Source organism: Schistocerca cancellata, chromosome 12, assembly GCF_023864275.1.
Source record: "Schistocerca cancellata isolate TAMUIC-IGC-003103 chromosome 12, iqSchCanc2.1, whole genome shotgun sequence".
NCBI lineage: Eukaryota > Metazoa > Arthropoda > Insecta > Orthoptera > Acrididae > Schistocerca > Schistocerca cancellata.
Window position 1 is genome coordinate 33,198,219 of NC_064637.1, and position 18,059 is coordinate 33,216,277.

The 18,059-nt window shown below is 45.1% G+C and overlaps 1 protein-coding gene across 1 annotated transcript in view; it reads right to left on the bottom strand.

The window, feature by feature from the left end:
- The window catches only part of LOC126109722 (angiotensin-converting enzyme-related protein-like), a 399,281-nt gene that overhangs the window by 79,865 nt on the left and 301,357 nt on the right, over nucleotides 1-18,059 (bottom strand). The gene's annotated exons all lie outside the window — the stretch shown is intronic.

Consider the following 18,059-nt stretch of genomic DNA (forward strand, 5'->3'; position numbering starts at 1 on the left):
GCAACGTTACGTAGCGCTCTATATGAAAATCACTGGCTGTGCTGTGTGCAGTCTGTGGCTAGTTTGCATTGTTGTCTGCCATTGTAGTGTTGGGCAGCGGCAGCTGGATGTGAACAGCGCGTAGCGTTGCACAGTTGGAGGTGAGCCGCCAGCAGTGGTGGATGTGGGGAGAGAGATGGCGGAGTTTTGTAATTTGTCATGAACTGCTATATATATTATGACTATTAAGGTAAATACATTGTTTGTTCTCTATTAATATCTTTCATTTGCTAACTATCCCTATCAGTAGTTAGTGCCTTCCGTAGTTTGAATCTTTTATTTAGCTGGCAGTAGTGGCGCTCGCTGTATTGCAGTAGTTCGAGTAATGAAGATTTTTGTGAGGTAAGTCATTTCTGAAAGGTATAGTTTAATGTTACTCAGGGCCATTCTTTTGCAGGGATCTTTGATAGTCAGATTGCGTTGCGCTAAAAATATTGTGTGTCAGTTTAAGCACAGTCTTGTATAATTGTTCAAAGGGGACGTTTCATAAAGTGTCTCGTGCAGTTGTTAGATCAGTTACTGCTGCTAGAATGGCAGATTATCCAGATTTGAGTGACTTTGAACGTGGTGTTACAGTAGGCGCACGAGCGATGGGACACAGCATCTTCGACGTAGCAATGGAGTGGGGATTTTCCCGTATGACCGTTTAACAACTGTACCGTGAATATCAAGATTCTGGTAAAACACCAAATCTCCGACATCACTACGGCCGGAAAAATATCCTGAGAGAATGGGACCAACGACGACTGAAAAGAATCGTTCAACGTGACAGAAGTTCAACCCTTCTGCAAATTGCTGCAGATTTCAATGCTGGGCCATCAACAGGTGTCAGCGTGCGAATTCAATGAAACATCACCGATATGGGCTTTCGGAGCCTTGATGACTGCATGAGACAAAGCTTTACGCCACACGTGTGCCAAATAACACCGATATTGGACTGTTGATGAGTCGAAACATGTTGCCTGATCGGACGAGTCTCATTTCAAATTATATCGAATGGATGGACGTCTACGCGTGTGGAGACAACCTCATGAATCCGTGGACCATGCATGTCAGCAGGGGTCTGCTCAGACTGGTGGAGGCTCTGTAATGGTGTGGGGCACGTGGAGTTGGAGTGATATGGGACCTCTGATAAGTCTAGATACGCCTGACAGATGAAACGTACGTATAAGCATCCTGTCTCATCACCTGCACCCATTCACGTCCATAGTGCATTGCGACGGACTTTGGCAAATTCCAGCAGGGCAATGCGACATCCCACACGCCCAGAGTGCTACAGAGTGGCCCCAGGAACACTCTCCTGAGTTTAAACACTTCCGCTGGCCACCAATCTCCCCAGACATGAACGTCGTTGAGCATATCTGGGATGCCTTGCAACGTGCTGGTCAGAAGAGACCTGCACCCCCTTCGTACTCTTCCGAGGATTCATGGTGTCAGTTCCCTCCAGCACTACTTCCGACATTAGTCGAGTCCATACCACGTCGTGTTGCGGCACTTCTGCGTGCTCGCGGGGGAATCTACACGATATTAGGCAGGTGTACCAGTTTCTCTGGCTCTTCATTGTATTTATACATCTACATCAGTGGTAGTTAGCCTGGTCCTTACCGTCCATTAGTGGGTGTTCCTGCTTTCGTGTTGGGCGGTGGGGATTTAAAAAAAAATTCCATTGAGTTTTCATAAAATTTTGACGAAGTATTTGGTAAGAAGTTATTGTTATACACTTTAACTTGCTGTAACTTCGCTTTTATGTATTTTGTGAACGTAACGTTCCTTCCCTACTTTATGTATTACCTTTAATGTGGAACCAGTGTGCAGTTAGAAAATTTTACTACTGACATACGCATAAAAGTGAGTGGTAGATAAAAAAAGATTGACTGCCGCTGCTCTATGTCGAGGTCCGGTGAGCCGGCCACTCTGTGGATGGTTTTTAGGCGGTTTTCCATCTGCCTCGGCGAATGCGGGCTGGTTCCCCTTATTCCGCCTCAGCTACACTGTGTCGGCGATTGCTGCGCAAACAAGTTCTCCACATACGCGTATACCACCATTACTCTACCACGCAAACATAGGGGTTACACTCGTCTGGTGTGAGACGTTCCCTGAGGGGGTCCACCGGGGACCGAACCGCACAATAACCCTGGGTTCGGTGTGGGGCGGCGGAGGGGTGAAGTGGACTGAGGTAGTCGTCGTGGGGTTGTGCACCACTGCGGCTACGGCGGGGACGGAGCATCTCCGTCGTTTCGAGGCCCCCAGTTAACATACAACATACCCCGGTCGTGTTACCCGTTTCAAAACAGTCTCCATGAGATGATATACCAGGTGACTATAATTAAAATTTACCTATTAAAAACGTAATAACACGGGAACTTCTTACTGTATGAGGACCAAACTTGGTAGCATTAATGTCAAGGACATGGGGAAGAGAAATAATGCAGAATGAATTCAATGGAAGCACTTGTAACGTGGTGCTTCTGGTACATCATACCATTGCATATCCGTACCATTGCTGCTACGAAAGGTGCTCAACATGACGCCCACCACTGTCCAGAAGAGTCTGAAAGCGCAAGATTGTACTCTGCACAACAGAACGAAGCATGTCCATATGTATGCTGGCTACCTCCCTTGATATACTGCGCTTCATATCAGCACATGTGTGAAGGTTCCCCTGATAAACCTTGTCCTTCAGGTAGCCCCACAACCAGTAATCACATGGAGTGAGATCAGGTGATCGTGTCGGCCAAGCATTTGGAAACGATCGGCTGATAATTCGAACGTTTCCAAACGTGTTTCGGAGAAGCAGGTGAGCTTAATGAGCGATGTGCGTGGGGCCCCATCTTGCATGAAAACTGTCGAGTTCAATGCGTCTCGCTGCTGTAGGGCTGGTATGACGTGCTGGTGAAGCACGTCGCAGTAACGCTGGCCAGTCGCACTGCACGTCTTCGATCCTTGAGCGCCAACCTGTTCAAAGAAGAATGGGCCAATGATGAACGTAGCCATGAAGCAACACCATACGGTAACACATTCACCATACAGAGGAACTTCATGCACAGTGACTGGTGGTAAAGATCCCTGTAGTCGGCAATTCTGCATGTTCATCTCACCCGACTGAGCTCCGTCTGTTCATAGGATAGTCTAGGGCCAGCCCCCGTCAACTTCAGTCCTTACGACAAAGTGGAGAGCGAGGCCAACACGTCGTCGTGCGTCCTGTGGTGCAAGCTGCTGTACGATATGGACCTTGTACGGATACCATTTCAGAATGGTTCGAAGCATCTTCCGTATAGTGGACCACGGGATGTTCAACTGTCGTGACACAGCACGCGCATTGCCTGACGATAGGGAATTACGCACAGCGCTGTCTGCCAGAGCGACAGTGGTTTCATCAACCACCTGTGGTGCAACCAATCGTCGGCCTCTTCCCGGAGAGACGGCCAGTTATCCAGTAGATTCGAACTTCTTCACGCTCCGCACAATAGTTGGGAAAGAGGACCCTTCCGTAATCCCTTCTGTAAGTGCAGCTGCACCATTACTATTGTTTTGATAGTAGAGCTTCACCAATAATGCCCTGCTCCTTTTGTCCAAGCTCATGTTGACACGTCAACAAGTGCACTGTCACTGGTCAGGTGTGTGAGATTGTGAGTCACCCTGACTGATCACGGCACTTGGCGGCCATAGTTGGAACTGGGCGTTGGCGCTATGATGCATGGAAATCATGCACCCCATACTCTGCACACGAATGCTACCAAGTCTGGCACTCACACGGTTATTAATGTTAAAACATGGTAAATAGGGAAAGTTTGATTATAATCACTTGGTACTATATAGGAAGTATCACTCCCCATACCTGCATTCCTTAAAGAATCGAATTACACGTGTAAAATACTTCAGATGTCTGATTACATTAAAAAGCAGTTACAGTTTTAAATACAATGTGGTTATAATTTTTTCTCTGCTTGAGAGCCTCCCTCCCTCCCCCCTCCCCCACGCATGAGAAACAAGTGATCATAGCACAATGGAACTTTGTGGAAACATTTCTAATGACATGCCAAAGAGAAATAGCGAATAAACCATTGGAAGAGGCATACTTTCATTTCCCCACGAGAGGGTAACATTCATTAATTGCCTACCATGTTTACGTTCTAGGTTACAAACGTTGCACAATGTGACTACCGTCTACATCCATGACAGCCTGGAACCGCACTAGAATTGCTCTACTCCCTTACTATGCTCATCTTGCACCTCCAACGTGTGTTATTTTCCTGTTGACAAACCCTGCCCTTCAAGTAATCCCACAGTCAGAAATCACACAGGTCTGATGATCTACGAGGCCACGCAGTTTGCAAGGATCGGCCAGTGATTCGGTTTTTTCAATCAAAAAAAAAAATCAAATGTGTGTGAAATCTTATGCGACTTAACAGCTAAGGTCATCAGTCCCTAAGTTTACACGCTACTTAATGTAAATTATCCTAAGGACAAACACATCCATGCCCGAGGGAGGACTCGAACCTCCGCCGGGACCAGCCGCACAGTCCACGACTGCAGCGCCCAAGACCGCTCGGTTAATCCCGCGCGGCTCGGTTTTCTCCAAATGTGTAATGGACCAACCGAGTGACCTGATGATGATGATGATGATGATAATGATGATGATGGATGTTTGGTTTGTGGGGCGCCCTACTGCGCGGCCATCAGCGCTGATACAAATTCCCAACCTTTGCTTAGTCCAGTCTCACCACTTTCTTGAATGATGAGTGATCTCATGAGGGTTTGAGGTGAAGCTCCATCGTGCATCAAAACAGTTGAGTCTAAAGCACCTCCCTCCTGTAGTGCACGGATCACATGTTGGCGAAGCAGGTCACAGTCATGTATGCCGTCCAAGTTATATGTCCTTCGGGTCAGAATTCCTCAAGGAAAAATGGACCAATCGTGAACTGCTCTGTGAATCCACATCACACAGTGACGTGTTCAGTGTGCAGGGCGACATCACGAACGTCTGTTGGCAACAACGATCCTCAGATGCGACTATTGCGAGTGTTCAGTGCCCCAGTGAGCGAGGAGCGTGCTTCATCACTCCACAAAATGTTCCCTTGCAAGAAACGTCCGAACAAAGTCTACTCGAATGTCTCCGTCATACTACAAAAGTTGGTGAATAGCATGACGTTTCTACGGACACCATTTCACAATTGTTCACAGCACTTTTCAAACGATGGACCGTGGAACTGAATTTGCAGCTGTCGTGATAACTCGTGCACCGCCTGAAGATAGCATATTGCGTCCAGCATTCTTAGTTACGGAAACAGTAACCTCCAAAATGTATGGCGCAATTGGCCGTCGGCCTCCTCTAGCAGCAATTCCCAAACCGCCAATTAATTCGAACTCACGAGTTATGTTCTTCAACCCCAGTGCGGAAAGAGGACGTCTCCAAGTTCCTTTAATGTGTCGGTATTCTAAAGCCCTGCTGACCTTGTCCAGACCCGTGTTGGCTGTAACTGTGATGCACACTGATGCTCGAGATTCAACCCTACGTGATCGTGTCGGTATTGGTGCCTAACGGCAAGTCACGACACTAAGACTACAACGGAAATCTTGCAGCGCACAGTCTGAACATCATTCCTATGAAGTTGGGGACCCACACGGTAAATAGTTTTTCGCCTAGACTTGCTCAAGTAGCGAAAGTTTAATTATAGCCACCCTGTACACTGCATCTATAATCTGCATCACCGCTCAGGTGTATGGTTGAGGGTAAGAAGCACGCCCACATACGAAGCGCGTTCAAAACCTGGCAAATCTATTTATTCGCCTACTTCAATTTTACCCCTTTCAATTCAGCCCGACTAGATGTTATGCTAGCAAACCCCACCATCACCCCAAAACCGCGTTCTTTAAAAAATCCAACCCTCATGAATAAAATGCTTCAAAAGTCTCATTAGTTCACAAACGAGTTAAATTGCTTAACCTGTACGGTTGAAAACGTGAAACTATGCTCAGATTAGATCGGCACTGGTAGACAGAATAGCAAATGAGGAGGTACTGAAGCGAATTGGGGAAAAAAGAAATTTATATAACAGCTTGACGAAAAGAAGGGATCGTTTGATAGAACACATTCTGAATCTTCAAGAAATCGTCAGTTTGGTAATTGATCGAAGTGTGGGGAGTAAAAATTGTGGAGGGAGACCAAGACATGAATACAGTGAGCAGATTCAAAAGGATGTAGATTGCAGCAGTTATTCGGAGATGATGAGGCTGGCACAGGACATACCAGTGTGGAGAGCTGCATCGAAACAGTCTTCGGACTGAAGACCACAATAGCATAATATGTCGAAAAGAGTATAAGAAGAATATCAATAAAAGTAGAACAAACGTAATGAAATGCTGCCTAATTAAACCAGGCGATGCTGTGTCATTGAGGACCCACAAATCTTACATTATTCCGAGAAATGAATTTGTCGTGCTGACATTGCCCCACGAAGGGCATGCTGCAACAGAAGCGGTACGTTTGTGTAACATGTGGGCAGGAGAGCAACACACGCACACACAAACAGGTACTGATTCCCGCCCACAGATGGCCACCAGACATGCGGAGGCGGTTTACCCATGTGGCACATGAAGCACACTGTTATCCCGTTCACATTGGTTTCCCTAAGCCGGATTACGTAGAACGATTTCCTAATACCGCTTATGGATGGTCATGTAAACACTTCAAAATCGATTCTGGAAATTCGCTTCTAGTTGCGTTTTCCAACTGCGCAACCGATTTGCGCTCCCACGTAAACGCAATCGGTTTTGAAACATGCTTGTTTCCGGAATATTCGGTTAATATGGACTTGTCGCGCAGTGAAGGACAGGCACAAATATTAGACGGAGCATGAAGCTGTCTACCTGTAATATCTAAAGAAAGTGAAATAACGATTTTTTTGACAACGAGAACCCGGGTCAGCTGTTTTCCGGACCTCGTATTTAATTGGACTAGCAAATCCGGTTCAGAACTTAACATGTAAACACGACAGCGAAAAACGGTTTCCGAAGTTCGGTTTTCGTCTTTCTGAAGATGCGTCATTTTCGTCTTTCGGAAGACGTGTCGTATGTAAAAGTAGTGTTGATGGTTGGCTGGTTGGTTGGCTGGTTGATTTAGGGGAGGGGACGAACAGCGAGGTCATCGGTCCCATGGATTAGGGAAGGCCGGGGAAGGAAGTCGGCCGTGCCCTTTGAAAGGAACCATCCCGGCATTCGCCTGAAGCGATTTAGGAAAATCACGGGAAACCTAAATCAGGATGGCCGGATGCGGGTTTGAGCCATCATCCTTCCGAATGCGAGTCCAGTGTTCCACCTCGCTCGATAAACGTAGTATGTCACGCTCCTTGTACCGCACTAGTTTGTCGGCGGGAAATTAACCGTTCCAGAAGCTAGAATGAAATTCTCACTCTGCAGCGGAGCGTGGTTCAAATGGCTCTGAACACTATGGGACTTAACTTCTGAGGTCATCAATCCCCTAGAACTACTTAAACCTAACTAACCTAAGGACATCACGAACATCCATGCCCGACGCAGGACTCGAACCTGCGACCGTAGCGGTCGCGCGGTTCCAGACTGAAGCACCTAGAACCGCTCGGCCACTCCGGCCGGCGGCAAGTGGAGTGTGCGCCGATATGAAACTTCCTCCCAGATTAAAACTGTGTGCCGGACCGAGACTCGAACTCGGGACCTTTGCCTTTCGCGGGCAAGTGCTCTACCATCTCAGCTACCCAAGCACGATTCACGCCCCGTCCTCATAGCTTTACTTCCGCCAGTACCTCGTCTCCTACTTTCCAAACTTCACAGAAGCTCTCCTGCTCATACTGGAAACATCCCCCAGGCCGTGGCTAAGCCATGTCTCCGCAATATCCTTTCTTCCTTGCGTGCTAGCCCTGCAAGGTTCGCAGGAGAGCTTCTGTGAGGTATGGAAAGTAGGAGACGAGGTACTGGCGGAAGTAAAGCTGTGAGGATGGGGCATGAGTCGTGCTGTGTATCTCAGATGGTAAAGCACTTGCCCGCGAAAGGCAAAGGTCCCGAGTTCGAGTCTCGGTCCGGCACGCAGTTTTAATCTGCCAGGAAGTTTCGTTCCGGTAGCTGTTTTTAGCTAAAAGTAAGAACACTGTTTAGGATTATTTGAGAATGATTCTCCCGTAAGTTTACAATTGTGAAAATAGTAAATTACAAACATAAAACTGTATTTTCGATATGTGAAGTATACGTTCGAAGTAATTCTGTTTCATTAAACCACATTTTACCAGTTACAAAATGGCACAACAGTTACACTTATATGCTCTGCTCCACTACGGTCTATTGTGCATTGTTAAGACCTTGCGCCACAACCTTTCTGGATGACACTGCTCTTAGGCAAATTCTTGTGAAATAGTGAGAGCGAGACAGGGAAGTCCAGTAAGTGTTCATAGATTTTCAAAGAGCTTGCGACAGTGTTCACCCACATAGGGGTCCTCACACGTTCAAAAACATTGTCAAACCGTCACTATACTGACCGTCTGAGGGGGTGTGTTGACATATTGTCGATACTAGAAATATTGCAATCAGCATTGGTGGCCCTGAAAACATTCTCAGTATTGTCAATACATACTGAATGTGAGAGGTCAAGTACTGACAGTTTGACAATATTCTCCATTCTGATGTTGACAGTTCCATGAACCAGCCACACTGCTTACATTTTCAATTCACCTTGTGCATATCATACGTCAGGTTCAATTTTTTCAAGTAGCCTTACCACAAAACAATCTTAGTAGGCCTATGCAAGGATAAACACTGCATATACCACTTTAGGTTGGTCACGGACGATTCCCTATGACACTGCTTACTTTATTAATTCGAACATATAGTATAGGTTGATGAATTACATAGCAATTTGGGAAAATGTATCAACTTCTAAAAATGTGTCATACATCTGCTATGACTAGTAACAGGTCTCCGAAATACATGTCAGGGTTTCACCAAATTATCACAAGACAAAAAGTTCTACGTTAATTGCCTGGAATATCCATGAGTGTTACGTATTACAGCTTCACGTGTTTCCATACAGTTTTACTATTTATGTTTGATAATGTTACAGAACTTAACTTCGAGCATTCAGATGACCTGCCTGACGCCAGCAATCTCGCAGAATGCGACTGCCTCTCTAATTAACGTATTTTGCTTTTTTGCGAAGTGCACTCAAGTCCTAAGGCCTCCGATTTTTTTTCTAATTAACCACTCACCCGAAATCGATGAAACTGGCGTTACTTCTCGACGTAATCGCCCTGCAGACGTACACATTTTTCACAACGCTGACGCCACTATTCCATGGCAGCGGCGAAGGCTTCTTTAGGAGTCTGTTTTGACCACTGGAAAATCGCTGAGGCAATAGCAGCACGGATGGTGAATGTGCGGCCACGGAGAGTGTCTTTCATTGTTGGAAAAAGCCAAAAGTCACTAGGAGCCAGGTCAGGTGAGTAGGGAGCATGAGGAATCACTTCAAAGTTGTTATCACGAAGAAACTGTTGCGTAACGTTAGCTCGATGTGCGGGTGCGTTGTCTTGGTGAAACAGCACACGCGCAGCCCTTCCCGGACGTTTTCGTTGCAGTGCAGGAAGGAATTTGTTCTTCAAAACATTTTCGTAGGATGCACCTGTTACCGTAATGCCCTTTGGAACGCAATGGGTAAGGATTACGCCCTCGCTGTCCCAGAACATGGACACCATTTTTTCAGCACTGGCGGTTACCCGAAATTTTTTTGGTGGCGGTGAATCTGTGTGCTTCCATTGAGCTGACTGGCGCTTTGTTTCTGGATTGAAAAATGGCATCCACGTCTCATCCATTGTCACAACCGACGAAAAGAAAGTCCCATTCGTGCTGTCGTTGAGCGTCAACATTGCTCGGCAACGTGCCACACGGGCAGCCGTGTGGTCGTCCGTCAGCATTCGTGGCACCCACCTAGATGACACTTTTCGCATTTTCAGGTCGTCATGCAGGACTGTGTGCACAGAACCCACAGAAATGCCAACTCTGGAGGCGATCTGTTCAACAGTCACTCGGCGATCCCCTAAAAAATTCTCTCCACTTTCTCGATCGTGTCGTCAGACCGGCTTGTGCGAGCCTGAGGTTGTTTCGGTTTGTTGTCACACGATGTTCTGCCTTCATTAAACTGTCGCACCAACGAACGCACTTTCGACACATCCATAACTCCATCACCACATGTCTCCTTCAACTGTCGATGAATTTCAATTGGTTTCACACCACGCAAATTCAGAAAACGAATGATTGCACGCTGTTCAAGTAAGGAAAACGTCGCCATTTTAAGTATTTAAAACAGTTCTCATTCTCGCCGCTGGTGGTAAAATTCCATCTGCCGTACGGTGCTGCCATCTCTGGGACGTTTGACAATGAATGCAGCCTCATTTTAAAACAATGCGCATGTTTCTATCTCTTTTCAGTCCGGAGAAAAAAAATCAGATGCCTTAGAACTTGAATGCACCTCGTATTTTGTCTCGTATCAACATTAATAACTTCTTGTACAATGTAAGACTCATCGGCAAATAATTTATGAAATTATTCGGATCTGTAGCTCTGATTTTGGTCAGTAAATTACCATGTAAAAAGTCGCTTCTTTTCTTCAACCACTCTGATCCATTTCATCTTCTTGGTTGTTTTCTGTTGCTTACAAGTAATACAATTTCAGCCACGCCTTCTTTAGGGTGTTCGGCGTCTTAACTTTGTAAAACTGTTGTCAAGCGACAATTTTGTCGATATTACTGATGGACTGAAATCGCTTCAATGTATTGAATGTTTGACAAACCAGTATTGCCAATAAATATTGAATGTGTGCAGGCCCCTTTAAACCTTGGAGGAGTTCCGAATCATAAGTAAAGTCATTGGAATGATTTGAGTTGGTACGAGTGAATCATGAGCGATATTACGAACTGGAGGAGCATATTCAACCTTTTCCATAAGAAGTGGATTAGTACAGGGAGTTGCACTGTCACGTGTACGGTACTGCTTGAGCTTACCCCGGAGGAAGCAGTGAAAGGGAGTCATGTTGAAGAGAGTAATGAATGGGAGCTGGGATACGTACCACCTCAGTTTTATTTTGCACCTCCAACTAGCGTGATTCATATCCATAAGTAATTTTGTATGTGACAGGCAGAGGAACATGTCTCCAAGTACGTGGTTTTCGGCTTTTATAACGTATGTTTTGAGTGTAGTTAACAGTTTGTTCTGTCAGACCGACGTATCTCTCTCTTCTCCTGGCGAGAATAAGATGCTGCGTATCTCCAAGTTCCGGATTCATTTTATAGACACACAGACGTATTGGCGATTACGTTCTTCTGTCTCTAAGAAGAGCATCGCGATATTGTTTTGAACTACACTCATGCTCATAAAATAAGGATAATGATGAAACAACGTTCTGGTGGGCGGTTTGCGAGTTTAAATCACCTCGGGGTATGACCTTGCGGTGCATTTGACCTGCGGTCAATGGCAGCAGTCCACATACGCAGAGGTGTGTTCGTGCATGTCAGAGTACGGTGCAGCGAGTAAGTGTGAAGGCGTTTACAGACGTGCTAATGGTGACTGTGTGTTGAAAATGGTTCAGAGAACACACACTGATGTTACGAGGCGTAAAATACTAGGGCGACTGGAGGCTGATCAAACACAGCAGGTCGTAGCACGGGCCATGCGTGTGCCACAAAGTGTGATCTCAAGATTATGGCAACGATTCCAGCAGACAGGAAACGTGTCCAGGCGCTACAGTACGCGACGTCCATAGTGTACAACACCACAAGAAGACCGATATCTCACCATCAGTGACCGCAGACGGCCACGGAGTACTGCAGGTAGCCTTGCTTGGGACCTTACCGCAGCCACTGGAACAGTTGTCTCCAGACACACAGTCTACAGACGACTGAACAGACACGGTTTATTCGCCTGGAGACCTGCAAGGTGTATTCCACTGACCACTGGTCACAGGAGAGCCCGTAAAGCATGGTGTCAACAACACAGTATGTGGTCATTGGAACAGTGGTCCCAGGTTATGTTCACAGACGAGTACAGATATAGTCTGAGCAGTGATTCTCGCCGGGTTTTCATCTGGCGTGAACCATGAACCAGATACCTACACCTTAATGTCCTTCAGAGGGACCTGTATCGAGGTCGTGGTTCGATGGTGTGGGGTGGGATTATGACTGGTGCACGTACACCCCTGCATTTCTTTGACAGAGGAACTATAACAGGTCAGGTGTATCGGGACGTCATTTTGCACCAGTATGTCCGCCTTTTCAGGGGTGCAGTTGGTCCCACCTTCCTCCTGATGGACGATAACGCACGGCCCCACCGAGCTGCCATCGTGGAGGAGTACCTTGAACTAGAAGATATCAGGCGAATGGAGTGGCCTGCCTGTTCTCCAGAACTAAACCCCATTGAGCACGTCTGGGATGCTCTCGGTCGACGTATCGCTGCACGTCTTCAAACCCCTACGACACTTCAGGACCTCTGGCAGGCAATGGTGCAAGAATGGGAGGCTGTACTCCAGCACCTGCTCGACCACCTGATCCAGAGTATGCCAACCCGTTGTGCGGCCTGTGTACGTGTGCGTGGTGATAATATCCCCTATTGATGTCGGGGTACATGCTCAGTAAACAGTGGCGTTTTGTAGCACGTGTGTTACGAGACGGTTTTCTCAACTTATCACCAGTACCGTGGACTTACAGATCTGTGTCGTGTGTGTTCCCTATGTGCCTACGCTGTTAGCGCCAGTTTTGTGTGACACCGCATTCTGCAATTATCCTTAATTTATCAGCATGAGTGTAGATGCTGTAAGGTACTGTCCAAACATACCAGTTAAGAGCAGTTTCTACAAAATATGACTAATTGTATATCATTTCACAGGAGGCAATATTGATACCAGGAAAGCTAGAAAAAATATATAGCATGAAGGTGGCTCTAACCGTGGGTCGATTAAAGTAGCATCATGTGTATTTCAGAAATTCCAGCGTATTGCAGATGGTCATGCCGCTGTTTTGTTCTCCGACACCTGCAATGCTTCAATGCAAAAAGAACAGTTGGAACATACAAAAATTGGCAGTGAAGGAAATAAAGTATGCTGGCTTTAAGGTGGCAGCTTCCGTATCGCAAACGTAATTTTAATCCCATCTTTCCCAAACGTTTCCATGATCGGCAATTCAAAAGACGATTGTGATACAATCTACCAGATGGAACTGAATTACCATGGAGCACTAAAAGTTCAGGAAGAGAAAATAAAAGGCCCCAATGATTTTTACCGCTCCTGCATTGTCATGGAACAGATCAAGCATTTTACAAAAAGGTTCAAGAACAGAGGGCTGACGATTCAGTCCGTGGTGGCGTTGACTGTGATGTGAGAAACTGAATATTCAGTGTTGACACTGGTACGGAAATTCACTGGTATTTTAATAGGAATTTATCTGTTTTTAATGTCGAAATTATTTTCTTAACCAAGTGCGTATCTCCGAAGTGCAAAACCACTATTTAGATTGATTCGCTTAAAATCGTAATGACATACAAGGGGCGTTTGAACAGTCCGTGCGAAGTCCGAGAGATGGCACCACCGGCGCGTATCTATGCCATGTTTAAGTTAGTAGCATCTTTGGAAAGAACGCACACCAAATTTCAGCCATATAGGTCTATTTGTTTGTGTTTGGCATTATGTGAATCAAGTAAGTCGACTGATTGTCAAAAAAATGGGCGAAAAAAATTTCGTGTGGTGATTAAACATTACTTTATGAAAGGCAAAACGCATCAGGAGACTAAAGAGAAGCTTGATAAACATTACGGTGACTGCACCTTCGATTAGAACAGTTTATAAGTGGTTTCAAAATTTTCGGAGTGGTCATATGGGCACAAGTGATGCTGAAAGTTCTGGACGCCCTGTGGAGGTTACGACTTCAGATATCATTGATAAAGTCCATGATATGGTGATGGATGACAGAAGAGTTAAGATGCGTGAGATTGCTAGTGCTGTGGGCATCTCGAATGAACGGGAACATAATAATTGGCATAAACATCTGGAAACAACAATCTAAACAATGGGTTACCAAGGGAGAATCTGCGCCAAAAAAGGCGAAGACCATTCCTTCGTCCGGTATGGTTATGGCGTCTGCCTTTTGGGATTCGCAAGGGATAATCCTCATAGACTATCTGGAAAAGGGCAAAACTATTACAGGTGGATATTATCCATCGTTATTGGACCGTTTGAAAACCGAGCTGCAAGAAAAATGCCTGCGATTGGTCCTTTTCCATCATGAAAATGCACCAGCACACACATCAGCAGTTGTGGTCGCAATATTATTGGAAATAGGATTCCAACTCGTTTCACATCCCCCCTGTTGTCCAGACTTGGCTCCTTCGGACTACTACTTGTTCCCCACTTTGAAGACATGGCTGTCGGGACAAAAACGAGGAGGTGATTACAGCAACTAATAGCTATTTTGCAGACTTGGACAATTCCTATTATTCGGAAAGGATCAACAAATTAGAACAGCGTTGGGCGAAGTGTGTAAGTCTAAAAGGAGACTATGCCGACAAATAAAAAAGGTTTACCCCAAACACGTAAGTAGTTTTTAGTTTTGCACGGACTTTCCAAACGCCCCTCGTATCTCCTGAGCACTGTGTCAAGCAATGAAGATGAACCAATAAGGGCTATTTTTGAAAATGTATTATCTCGTAGCGTTTTGAGTGTATTCTTTTGCGGTGTAGAGATTTTTTCACTATAATTTGCATTACGTCACTGAAACACGAAATTTACATGTTAAAAATATATTCTTTCATTTCTCTTGTAAAGTCGCTGAAACGGAATTACACTCCTCTGATTCTCACATAGCGATGTGGACAATTAGCGTCAAATAACGTGGCGTGATTACATGATACAATTTCATAAAGAAGTGTACGAAGAGTGAATATATGTTCGAACGTAAATAAATAAGTGAAAGGTAAAAGCAATCCTACAATATCTTCAGTTTTCGTTGTTGATGGAAAGTAGCGACACGCTCAGTTCTTAAAATATTCAACGTGAGGCTCTAGACTAAGATGTAATTAATCTAATCAGGTATCTAATATAAATTATGCTGGAAGACGAGGGATGCTATATGGGTTTCAGATATTTGCTTACGCAGACGACATAGCGAGAAATAATTTTTGGAGCTGTACAAAATAGTCGCCATAGCAGCAAGTAAAGTAGGAATACTCATCAATAAACAAACAGAAGATATGCACGAAGGCAGACGTAAATATGTGCAAGCGCTCTTCACAGTTGACGAAGGGATGTTCAAGTCTGTTGATCAAGCATGTGGGAAGCTGGCACCACTGATACAATCCAAAACCCATTCTACAGGGTGTTACAAAAAAGTACGCCCAAACTTTCAGGAAACATTCCTCACACACAAAGAAAGAAAATATATTACGTGGACATGTGTCCGGAAACGCTTACTTTCCATATTAGAGCTCATTTTATTACTTCTCTTCAAATCACATTAATCATGGAATGGAAACACACAGCAACAGAACGTACCAGCGTGACTTCAAACACTTTGTTACAGGAAATGTTCAAAATGTCCTCCGTTAGCGAGGATACATGCATCCACCCTCCGTCGCATGGAATCCCTGATGCGCTGATGCAGCCCTGGAGAAAGGCGTACTGCATCACAGCCGTCCACAATACGAGCAAGAAGAGTCTCTACATTTGGTACCGGGGTTGCGTAGACAAGAGCTTTCAAATGCCCCCCATAAATGAAAGTGAAGAGGGTTGAGGTGAGGAGAGCGTGGAGGCCATGGAATTGGTCCGCCTCTACCAATCCGTCGGTCACCGAATCTGTTGTTGAGAAACGTACGAACACTTGGACTGAAATGGGCAAGAGCTCCATCGTGCATGAACAACATGTTGTGTTGTACTTGTAAAGGCACATGTTCTAGCAGCACAGGTTGAGTATCCCGTATGAAATCACGATAACGGGCTCCATTGAGCATAGGTGGAAGAACATGGGGCCCAATCAAGACATTACCAACAATGCCTGCCCAAACGTTCACAGAAAATCTACGTTGATGACGTGATTGCACAATTGCGTGCGGATTCTCAACAGCCCACACATGTTGATTGTGAAAATTTACAATTTGATCACGTTGGAGTACATACTGACGAAACTAAAATGAGCTCTAACATGGAAATTAAACGTTTCCGGACACATATCCACATAACATGTTTTCTTTATTTGTGTGTGAGGAATGTTTCCTGAAAGTTTGGCCGTACCTTTTTGTAACACCCTGTCTACTCTGGAAACAACAGTGACGTCCCACTACACCAGTCATTAGGGTTCCTTCCCGTTCCACTCACGTATGGAAAAGAATGATTGTTTTAATGCCTCTATGGCTGCTATAATTAACCTAATCTTATCCTCACGATCCCTATTTGAGCGACACGTAGGGGATTGTAGTATATTCCTAGAATCATTTAAAGCTGGTTCTTGAAACTTTGTTAATAGACTCTCTCGGCCTAGTTTAAATCTATCTTCAACAGTCTTCGAGTTGAGTTTCTTCAGTATCTCTGTAACACATTCCCACGGAGCAAACAAACCTGTGACAATTCGTGCTGCCCTTCTCTGTATATGTTCCACATCCCCTGTTAGTCCTCCTAGGTACGGGTACCACACACTTGAGAAATATTTTAGAACCGATCGCAGAGCGATTTGTGCGCAATCTACTTTGTAGACAAACCACATTTCCCCAGTATTTTATCAGTAAACCGAAGTCTACCACCTGATTTATCTATGAGAGTTCCACCTACGTATTTGTATTAATTGGCTGATTCCATCAGTGTCTCACTGATATTATAGGATATTTTTCGTTTTGTGAAGTGCAAAATTTTACATTTCGAACATTTAAACCAAGTTGCCAACCTTTGCACCACTCTGAAATCTTATCGAGATCTGACTGAACGTTTATGCAGCTTCTTTCAGACAATACGTCATTAGGATAACTAAGTCATCTGTAACAAGCCTAATTTTACTATTAACAATTGCCTGCAAGGTCACTGATATACAACGTGCACAGCAAGGGTCCCAGCACACTTCTCTGGGGGACATCCGAAGTTACATCTACATCTGACGATGGCTCCCCATCCAAGATAATACGCTGTGTCGTGCTTACTGGAAAGTCCTCAATCCAGTCACGAATTTCACTTGATATCCCGTACGCTCGCACTTTCGACACTGACGCAAATGAAAGAATTTCTGCTGGCTTCACATGTCTATATGCCCTCAGAGCTGCGAAAATTTCCTGTTATGCCATTATACACCCCATTGTCCTATATTGTTCACAAAGGCTGGAAAAACACTTGAAAGAAAGGCGAAGAGAAAAATCGGGACATCGGTTAGCTTTGGAGGTACTTTGAGAGCAAGAAAGAAGAACGAAATTTCCAAGCTCATGAACCAGCCCAATATATTAAATACCAAAGAGCAGACAACTCCATTGGACAGGTCACGTAATCCGTAAGCCAGAGAACCGACTTCCTAAGCAAACTTTCTCTACCCTTATTTAAAGAAAGTAGGTAGGCCAAGAGAGAGATGGGAAGACGAGATAAAGAAGGCTGACGAAACACTGGATGTAGTCAACTGGGAGGAAACAGCAATGGAGAGAATACAGTGCACACTGATTCCTGCCGCAGCGCATGGTAACAGGGTCGTTGATCACTGTGTAAAAGTAGTGACAATAAGATTGTTTGCTTTACTGTGTTAACAGCGGCCACCGAAAAATCGTTTCTTCATACACCGTCGCACAAAACGGTGTGTTGCGACGTTTTACTGAATGGTACACAGCGCTATGTAGTGTGTGAAATTGTCGTATCCTGCGTTCAGCGCATGCGGAATGCTTGAGAATGGAAAACCGTTTCACAAGGAGTTCCCCAGGCTTCAGTTATAGGTCCCAATCAGATTTTGTTGTTCATAATTAAGCTATCGTTCAATACTGTCACTCACTTTTATTTG